Genomic DNA, 10,068 nt, shown 5'->3' with positions numbered 1-10,068 from the left:
TTGATTTTATCTGAAATTCCCGCTGCTGCCTTCATGCCTGCACACACATCGTTGCAACTTCTATAATTAGAGCACGCCAAGAGAGAAGCAATTTGTAAGGAGAATGACATCTCTAAAACGCGTCTTTCTCGGAAAGGTGTTGTGTGCATGTCTGGGGGAAAAAGCTTGCATATTCATGAGGAAAGCCTCTGTAATGATGCCACTAGGCATTAACTAGAAACCGAATTCATTTTGTCTCAGTGTCTAACAGTCCCAAGTCATAAAAAGAGAAGAAAAACCACATATGCACGCACAGGTGCACACATGCACACACCCCTCGACCACCTGTGCTTAAAGACAAGATGCGTATAAAATAACCAAAATATTAGCCAACATGGTAAGCATAGTCCTTCTAGACACTATGGATCTGTTTACAGCACAAAGGCATGAGACGTATGGGAACAAGCCTGGGGTAAATTTATGTAGGTTGAGATTTGCTAACAGCGTAGCGCGTAGTGCTCTGATCCATGCTGGTATCAATGTTGCTCCAGACCAAGAGCATTTTGGACTACCAAATCCCAAACCTCTTCTGTTCCCAAACATTTAAATGAGGCAAGATGGGCTTGCTGGGGAGCTGCATCCACCAAATTACTCCCACCCACAGCCAACCCGAGGCTGCTTGCTTGCTGGGTTTGGTGCAGCTAAAACGTGCATGCATGACGCTGACTGGGGTCTCACTTGAGTCGTGGGGGCTTCTTTTGTGTCCCCTTTCCTCCCCGCAGACCCATGCCAGGCACCCACGGTAACATAAAGCAGAACCGCTCCAGTCTCTGGGCCACCACACATGAGATTTGGGGTTATTTTTGCAAGCAGGAAGAGCACAAGACCTCACCAGACTGTGGGCCATACTCTGTGCAAGCTGCGGGCAAAAGCAGGGTGATGGTCCCAGTCCTGGTCCCAGTCCTGGTCCTGGCCCTGCATGGGCGACCTGCAACATCTGAAGCTCTCTCCCCGCTCCGGTGAATCCCGTCTCCTGTTTCTATGGAGGTTGGAGGGGGACAATCCCTCTGATCCTGCCTGCAAGAACGGGTGGGGTAAAAGCTTTGGGTCCTACTTCCCCTGGCTGAAAACAGGATGGAGCACCTCCCACCCATCCTGCGCGTAAATCCAGATGACCTCCTGATGCAAGGAGCTGAATATACATCGATAATACTGCAGTAAGTTCTTAGCATACAGGTGATCCAAAAAGACTGACAAAATAATCTCATGATCCCTTCTAGCTTTAAAATCCATGATTGTGAGAGCTGAAAGACATGCCACAAAAAAAATAATGCTGCTTACCATTAATGCCAAGACTAGACATATTTTCACCCAAGATCATGGCTAAATAACGGAATTTCAAAACTGCCAGTAAACTTTTGTGCCTATAAACTGGCTGAGTAGGTGGAAAACAACACTTTAAAAAGGAACATCTTCCATCAGGAATGCATCATTAAAAGCATGCTCTGTCTAAATAAACTGGGATTATGTCTGGGGACTTCCACGCCATTGTCTTAAAACATATTAAAAACAAAAATTAAAAAAAAAATCTGACTTCACAGACAAGGAAAGATAAAAGTTTCATGCCTCCATTAAAAAGTTGGAGGCTTACATTTCTCAAGCAGTTTTTAGTTTGTTTTAAAAACAAAGTCTATCCATGCACAGGCATCTGAAAACCTTGCCCTCGTAGGCTTTTTTAAGCTCGTTAATTCAATCAGAGCTCTATTACAGTCTCTCTGTCCTCACACAGGAATTGGCTGCTTAATGCTCAAGCCCAGTGGCCATAAGCAAGATTCATCTGACTGCTACAGGGTAGTATTTTGCACACAATAATTAAAGCATGGATATTTAGTGTTGCACTATAAGCCAAGGCATGAGGAAAGGCACAATTCTATTTCTTTTTGAATGCTGAGCTCCCATCATGCCATTACTAATGATAATTTGCACAGAGATGATTAAATTCTCCCAAAGTTTTGTGTATTCCCCCCGCTACAGAGTGATGTGAGGAATCACCAAAAATCCCTCTTCTCACAGGAAAGAGGTTCATAGACCCAGTGTACACCAGCAGCCCATAGCATCACACTAGCGTGGGACCAGATTACCCTGGTAGTCTTCAAATCGAGCCCTTGGGACTTGGCATCTGTATTGAAGATGCTCCAGAAGACCCCAAGGGATGCTCCTGCCCTGGCACCTGATTACACATCACAGCATCGATTCTTACTGCTATGACAAAACTCCCTTTTTCTTGCACTGATGCTAAAGCTTAGGACATGGAGGGGGAGGTGGGATATGGAGGGCATACTATTCCCAAAACAGCCTGTGCCTCTATTCTAAACAATGAAAAACTCAAACAGCAGCTACAGCAAAAACCACTCGCAGTCAAAATGATTATGTGCTGGTGAGGCACTGCCTGGAAAACAGCTTATTAAAAAAAAAAAGCAATACCAAATAAGAAATATGTTTGCTGCATGCATGAAGGAGCCACAGTCCCACCTTCCTTGGGTGCATTTTGGTATTGCTAGAAAACAAATCCCACAGCTGGTGAGCTCCAAGACACATGATGAGATAGAAGAGCTCTCTAACCCCTGCCTGGCATCTGAACCTAGGTCGGATGTTGCCTATGTCAAGGCTGGGCAATCTAATGTACAGTGATGTGGTACAGCCCAGGTTCCAGCACACAAACATCTGTACCAAATGTTGGTATTTTTAGAGAAAAGCCATAAGGATCCCCCAAAAAGCCTGCAAAGATTTCCTGTCCCTTGCTTAGCTATCATCCGATCGCACCTCCTTCTTCACTCATCTCATGGAGGGCAATTTTCTTGAAGAAACCAGCCCACCTCGGATAGAGGATGGAAGACACAACTGAGCTGTGGAGAGCAGCACCACGCATGCACAAGGCAAATCTCCCTGAGTCGGGATGTCCACATCATGGAGGTGGGCAGAAATACGGCAAAGGGTCTGGAAGTCCTCCACGCGAACGCGCCTTCAGCTTGGTATGGGCAGCCTTCCCCCTACCGCTGGGGGTCAAGAGCTGCCCCCGTCCCTCCACCCAGCCAGAGCTGGCAGTGCTGCCCTGAGCAGCATTCAATTAGGAAAGCAGCCTGCAAGCCAAAAGAGAGCTGAAACACTGAGGGAGGAAGAAGCCAGCTCAAATAAATTGATAATTGCCATTTAATTCCCGTGTATTAGATTTGGCAATACTTGCATTATGGTTAAGTCAATAAAGCAACTTTGGCTCGAGCTGGATTTGATGACGGGACAGACCAATCAATCTGTCTGAGACGCAGGCTCCCAGCCCTGCCAGGGAGACCTCGGGGTGGGGGCAGAGGAAAGGGCACCGCCTGTCTGCCATGTGTTGAGGGAAACGGTACTTTATGTGCCAAAATGAGTATTAAGTAAAGATCCCATTCATGTTTTTCCTAGATTAGGCAGCCTCGTTCATGGACGAACGCAGCCCCTTATTCCTACAGCTCAATTATGCTCTACAGCAACACCTGGCCACCTTGTTGGAAAGATGACGCCGTGCCAAGTGCGTCTGCCCATCATGTCCATATGAACACAACTTAGGAGGCTATGTAGGAGATATGTTGTCAAGCAGTCGGCTCAAGAAAGTGAGCTAATTAAAGCTGCAGCAGAGAGCTGAAAACTGCCCCGTGATGACTGTCTCACAGCTTGTCACTCCAACCCGGCTGTCCATCGGCAGGAGGAGCTGTGCTGGAAAGGACGCCCATGCAACCTGCCACCGACAGCGGGCAACGGCAAAGGGCAGTGAAGGAACAAGTATTGCAGATGTTTGTAGTCCAATTCAATAATAATAAACATATTTCCTGGCACCCGCCATCACGAGATATGAAATAATTCATCTGGTTTACAGGTGCGGCTCCCTTTCCTTGAGACATGTGAAGCCCTTGCATTTTTGGCAAGCTACGGTCTCCTTTGGGATGGACAAAGTCTCCCTCTACTGCAACACAGAGCGGCTCATAAGAGTAGATGGAAACCAGGTGAAACCACAGGAGTTTGAGTTCAGCAGAATATATACCAAGACGGCAATGCAACCAAAATAGAGATGTGCGCTATTTTGTATTACACTGTATTAACACAATAGAATTATGCATTATATGCAGTTGCTCTAGTGACTTGCAAGACATCTGCCCTATCCAATAGACTATGAAAAGCAGCACAGAAAACCATGACAAGTTGTTTTCGGTGAGAATACAACCAGGCATTGCACAGCCTTTCAGGCTCTATATTCTGACAAACCTGGAAGTGCCTGGAGGTATTGCCATTAGTTTCAGCGGATTTAACATATATAAGGCACAAGCTCTTGCATTCAACGGCAAGATGCATAACAGTACTTACCCATATAGGCCGAAACTTTGCCACTACGAAGTAAAGACCTGTTCATCCCCCACTGCTTTAAAAAAAACGTCCTCCTCTCCCCCCCAAAATATCCCCACCCAACACTTTATTTAGGAATTTCAAAGCAAGGCAGTAAATTAACAAAAATAACTAAATTCCTCTGTTCATTTGTTAATGTTAGAATATTAGTGATAATTCTTCCTCTTACAGTAGGTATATGCATGTCATGTGGCTATGTATATATCCAGATACATGTAAAACACGTTTTATAGCATATTACTTTTTCATTGCAAATATTTTCCTGAGATGTCCTAGAATGAGAGCACATTAAAAGCACCTGCTACTAAATCTTTGCTAAAACCTCCAAATTTCTCATGAAAATCCAAAGTGTGCTGTTAATGACATTGTTGAGTTTTTAACGTACGTGTCATTTTGATGAATGTAGAACATAATTTCCATAATGTATTACATGTTTCACGCACTTCTGGGTATTATACCGTCTTCTTGATATCCCAGGAAAACAGATTATTAGCACAAGTAGGAAGGAAAAGAAAATCATGGAGCCATGTATGGTTACAGAGAATTTGTTTCAAGGTAAGAATCACTGCGCAAAACTTCCCAAGTGCTTGCTCAGTTCTCCAACCACTAGATTAATACTTTCCAATCCTTGCAATAATTTAATTAAAGTGATCAGCAGATGAGAAGTAATACTGCACCACTGAATCTAATTAAACTTCAAGTTTATCCTCTAGAAATCAAGAAAAATATATATTTCTTCAAGAAAATACATTTATTTTATTCTGACAGAGGAAAGGATAAAAGAAAAAAACAATCAGTTTTGCTGATAACATCTCTCTCTCCTCTCTCTCCCCCCGCCTTCCAAATGACAATGCTTGCCTGGCTAAATAATAAAATAACAAGCATTCTGCAACGCTAATCTTCCTGCTCTGAGCTGTCTGAGCCACTTTGTCCCTTCCCACCCATGCCATTGTACAGCAAAACAATAGTGCCTTTGTAAAAATGACAACAAAAACCAAATGGAGGGGAGGTCTCTACTATGTTGGAACCTGCCAGGAAGAGATATAAAAATTTAGACCTTCTTACCTCTGTTTGGCAATGGTACATCTGACAAAAGGCTCCCCCCTCCATCCCTGGCCCATGCATTGACTCTCTAAGCTTGATTGGAGCTTCGTGCAAAATTCAAGTAGGGATGCTGAGAGGGAAGGCAATCTACCCTAAGCAGGCAACAACAAAATGACCTACGGAGAGTATTTCCACTTTCTACTGCCCAAATCTCTGCTGCCGAAACCAATACCATGGCCTAAACCCAGGTGTTGTCCAGCACCTCCTCACTACGGAGGCATGCACGCATGCATGGTAACAAGTTGTTCTTGCAGACAAGACCATTATCTCTCCACTTGGCTTTCTTGAAAAATCATGCTAAAAAGTTTTATTACTGTAAGCACAACACTGAACACTGTTAACTAGTGCAAAAATGCAAAGTACTAAAACATTTAACTAAATATGTTTGATTTCCGAACTAGGCTTGCTCAATTAACATTTTACTGCAGCAACCTCCAGGGCAATACTGTCTTGCTAATTAAGTATTTGCTCTCCATCCCCTTACTGAGAACAGGCTGGTTTTACTCTGCCTTTTCTCATGGTCAGAGAGCAAGTGGATGCGCAGTAAAGGAGAAACAGCCGTATAAAAAGGTTCGTTTGGCTGACTCAGGCCTTCCCTAGCAGCACCTTTTCCTCCTGATGCTACATCCTTTTGTAGACAGTGCTGTGCCTAAGCTACTGCATCAAGTGGGCATGGGTTGCGCATCCACGCCAGTAAAGCTCTCAGCACAACTGGTTGCCTCTGAGGACGGGTGGCCAGGAACTGACTCAACTGATCTGCAAAATAAGAATACACACATTGGGGAAGATCAAAGGTCTACAGCAGTGGTAAACAGCAGGTGCCTACAAAGAGTAAGAAGGTGGAAAGCACACATGCTACTGCACAAGCACCTTCCCAGCTACCGACCACTTGCATCTTGGGGACTTCTTGAGCAAAAAGTGCTTTCTGTGGAGTACTCCACCATGTTTAGTCTCCCCTCAAAGCCACATACACTTTCAGGACCCGTAACAAACTACAACAAGGGGTTCAATGGCATAATTGGAGCTGATTGAGGCTCCCCTCCGTCTGCTTGTTCTGAACATGACACCTGCTACCTTCACATGATGTGTGGAGACCAAACACGACTCCTAATTTTCACAGCCAGGAGATGGGCTCAATATCAGAATATAGATGAAGTTGCTACCCAAAAACTGTGCAGAGAACCACTTTGTTAGTGAAATATCATTGCCACAAACCTTGTAGCTCTAAATCCTTAGCAAGTCTTCAGAGAAGAAAAAAGGGAATGAAGGGAAGAATGAAAGAAAAAGGTTTGCAACATGGAGAGCTCTTAGCTTTTGAGAGATTTCTACTACTTCTACCATACTGCTGCTGCTCTGCACATGCTTGTAGTGATGTAGCTTGTACATGGTGAGCCATCTAATCACCTGAAGGAAGATGATTCAACATCTTTCTGAGCCAACAGGTCAACAGTGCAAATCCCAACTGAGCAACCTACTCAATGAATCATGAAACGGAAAGAAAGAGACTCTCCAGGTCAGCTAGTCCCTTCCCCAGGAGGGAGGCAGCACAGAAATGCCCCTCCACATACCTACTCTCATTGCCTACTCTCATTTTAATGCTGTTCAAGCAGCAAAGTTTGTTCTTAATTTCTTAAAAGACTATTCCAGTGTAACACATCCCAGTGGTGATTTATTTTCACCGCGGAATGGAGAATAACACTGATCTCTCCACAGAAGTCTAAGTTTGCTTGAGGGCCTTTCTTATTAATTGGCCTTAACATTTTTATTGTGGTGCTACCCAAAAAACCCCACAGATTGTGCCTCACGTGCTAAGCACTACAATTGCCTTTAACTCCTTCCAAGCTATTGTTTATAAGTCGGGCATGGCCCTCTTGGTACTTCAGATGCATCCTCTCTGAAGATTTCACAGGCACCTCATTCTTTCCCTGTCAAGACCTGAAAACAGACATCTCCTTATCTAAAAACTGGTAAATCTTACAAAGAAAGAAAGAAAATGTATTGGTCTATAGACTTATAAGCCAAACACTCCCATATTTTATTCCTGTCTGATAGCACCTCAGGAAAATTGATTCACTTCTCTGTGAGTTGGTTACTGCATCCATAAAACACTGATGATAAATACTGGACTATTGCTCTGGGGTGGCATAAAGGTTAAATTCATTAATGTTTGTAGAGTGGCTGAGATGTTTGGATGAAAGGCACTAACCATGGGAAAATTATTATTATTTATTCTCATGGGGGCAGACCACAGCTTCATTAACTCTACTTGAAGATGTGAGTTCTACAGTAAGTGTAGGCAAAGCTAACTCCTGCAATGTTCAGATCCCATCCATGCTCAGCACAGGGCCAGCTCACTTACTGAAACAGAAACCAGGCAGAAAATACACACTGCCCTCAGTTAGGATCAGCCTGCTGTCCCAGCAGAAGGAGCATGGTCTAATGCAGAACGGCGAGATTACATTTGATCTACAGATGTATTTCAGCTCTTTAGGGAGAGGTATGCAAGAGACATAACCAGGTGGAAAGAGAAAGCTGTCATCATGCTACTGAAGAGAATACATGCAGCATGAAAGAGTGGAGACTGCCCTACTATCACAAACAGGCAGAGCTGGTCACTCCCACACCAGTTCCCGCTCAGCCACTAATTTATTGCATGGCACTGGGAAACTCACCTTCGTACTTGTTTTCAGTTTGCTTTTGTGCAGTTCCATGGACAAGAGAAGACCCCCATGAAGTGCAAGAAGGAGCACTGCCAGCTGCCAACAGAAACGTAATTCTCAACCTGGCCACCATTCACTCGCAAAACATGCCTCCACGGGACATACAGCCAGCTTTTTGTACCTTCTGCCAAGATGCCATGTGAATGATGTCAAAAGAGCAGAATCACAGACTCACAGAATGGTTGAGGTTGGAAGGCACTTCTGGAGGTCACCTGGTCCAACCCCCCTGCTCAAGCAGGGCCACCTAGACCCAGTTGCCCTGGACCATGTTCAGACAGCTTTTGAATAACTCCCAGGATGAAGACTCCACAAGCTCTTTGGGCAACCTGTGCCAGTGCTCAGTCACTCTCACACTAGATGGACCCCTGGCCTTATGCAAGATGGCAGGTCTTTCTCTCCCCATGCAGTGTTTCCAACATCGCCTGACACACGAGCCCACTGTGTAGCCCATCTTCATCTCTTCTGCTGCATGGAGGGTTGGAGTATGCTCTGCCTTGGGCAAAACATGGGCCTGGGCAGCAGGACTACAAACTCCGCTGCTATCTGTTTATTAAAACCAACATGTGAACATGAGATGTAGCAAATGAGAAGATCATTGAGGAAGGCTGAGCCCACTCAGGTCTCTGATGAGAACTTAACTTCCAGATTCAATGAACCAAAGCTACTTTTCATTATGACATAGCGAAGGATAAACACCATTGCATTAGTCAGCTCCCAGCAGTCAGTTTTTGAAGGACATTGAGTGGGTAGCAGGGAAAACCTGAAAGCAAAGGGAAAAATCAGACTCTGCAGCACAGCATTATTTGGAAGTCGTCTTCTGGTGTCCAGCGCTGTCCCTGCTGTTGTCTGGAGGCCTCTTCCTGATAAATCATATCATCATGCCACACTGCCACTCCCCAGGCTCACCAAATGCAGACCAGCAGTGCCCAGCTTTACAGCTTTACTTCTCTCTGTTGAGCATCTCTCAGATGTTTATCCATATTTTATTAAGAGTAAGGTACACAAAATAAAACTGGATTATCAATGCATCAGTTTGCAGAGGTAAATATGGGATATATCCCCTTCACTAAAAGGGAAAACCGAGCTTTGCGATAGCCAACATTACTTCTTGAACTTTTTCAGGGGACTGATGTTTTTTTCTGCAGGACAGAATTGAGCATCCATCACACCGTGCAGTTTGTCAGAAGTGCTGAAAAAGAAATCAGAGCAGTTTCCTGGTAGGACAGCTGAGCTCTGTGGAGATGAGCCCGATTCTGGCTCACACAAACCGTGGCTTGTAAAATCGTTACTGCTATTCCTAGGTAGAGAAAGATCTTCCCAGCTAAGATCCTGCAGTGCTGGAGAAACATTCCTCCTGCTCAGGTCAAATAACTAGCAGGGTAGAGGCAGACAAAAGCAGAGCTTCAGGACTGCAATTCCCCTCCCACACTCGTGATGGGCGGTCATAATTATATGTCCATTTGTTCATATACTAGAGCACAAACCTCTCCAATACCATCTTTGCCTGGTAGCCATCTCCCAGTGGGGCTTGCAGCTTGATGGTGGAAAACCAATGAGTGAATCATGATTGATGCATTTGTTGTCGGTGTATTGGGTTTGCGTGGCAAGGTTTTGGTAGCAGGGGAAGCTACAGGGGAGGCTTCTGTGAGAAGCTGCTAGAAGCTTCCCCTATGTCAGATAGAGCCAATGCCAGCCGGCTCCAAGACAGACCTGCTGCTGGCCAAGGCCGAGCCAGTCAACAACAGTGGTAGCACCTCTGGGATAACATATTTAAGAAGGGGGGAGAAAACTGCCGCGCAACAACAACTGCAGCCGGAGAGAGGAGCGA

The 10,068-nt window shown here is 44.9% G+C and overlaps 1 protein-coding gene across 3 annotated transcripts in view; it reads right to left on the bottom strand.

The window, feature by feature from the left end:
- TSNARE1 (t-SNARE domain containing 1) overlaps nt 1-10,068 on the bottom strand; it is a 530,032-nt gene that overhangs the window by 372,670 nt on the left and 147,294 nt on the right. The gene's annotated exons all lie outside the window — the stretch shown is intronic.

Source organism: Pygoscelis adeliae, unplaced genomic scaffold (genome assembly GCF_000699105.1).
Source record: "Pygoscelis adeliae isolate BGI_AS28 unplaced genomic scaffold, ASM69910v1 Scaffold38, whole genome shotgun sequence".
NCBI lineage: Eukaryota > Metazoa > Chordata > Aves > Sphenisciformes > Spheniscidae > Pygoscelis > Pygoscelis adeliae.
This window is presented reverse-complemented; position numbering and strand designations above follow the sequence as displayed.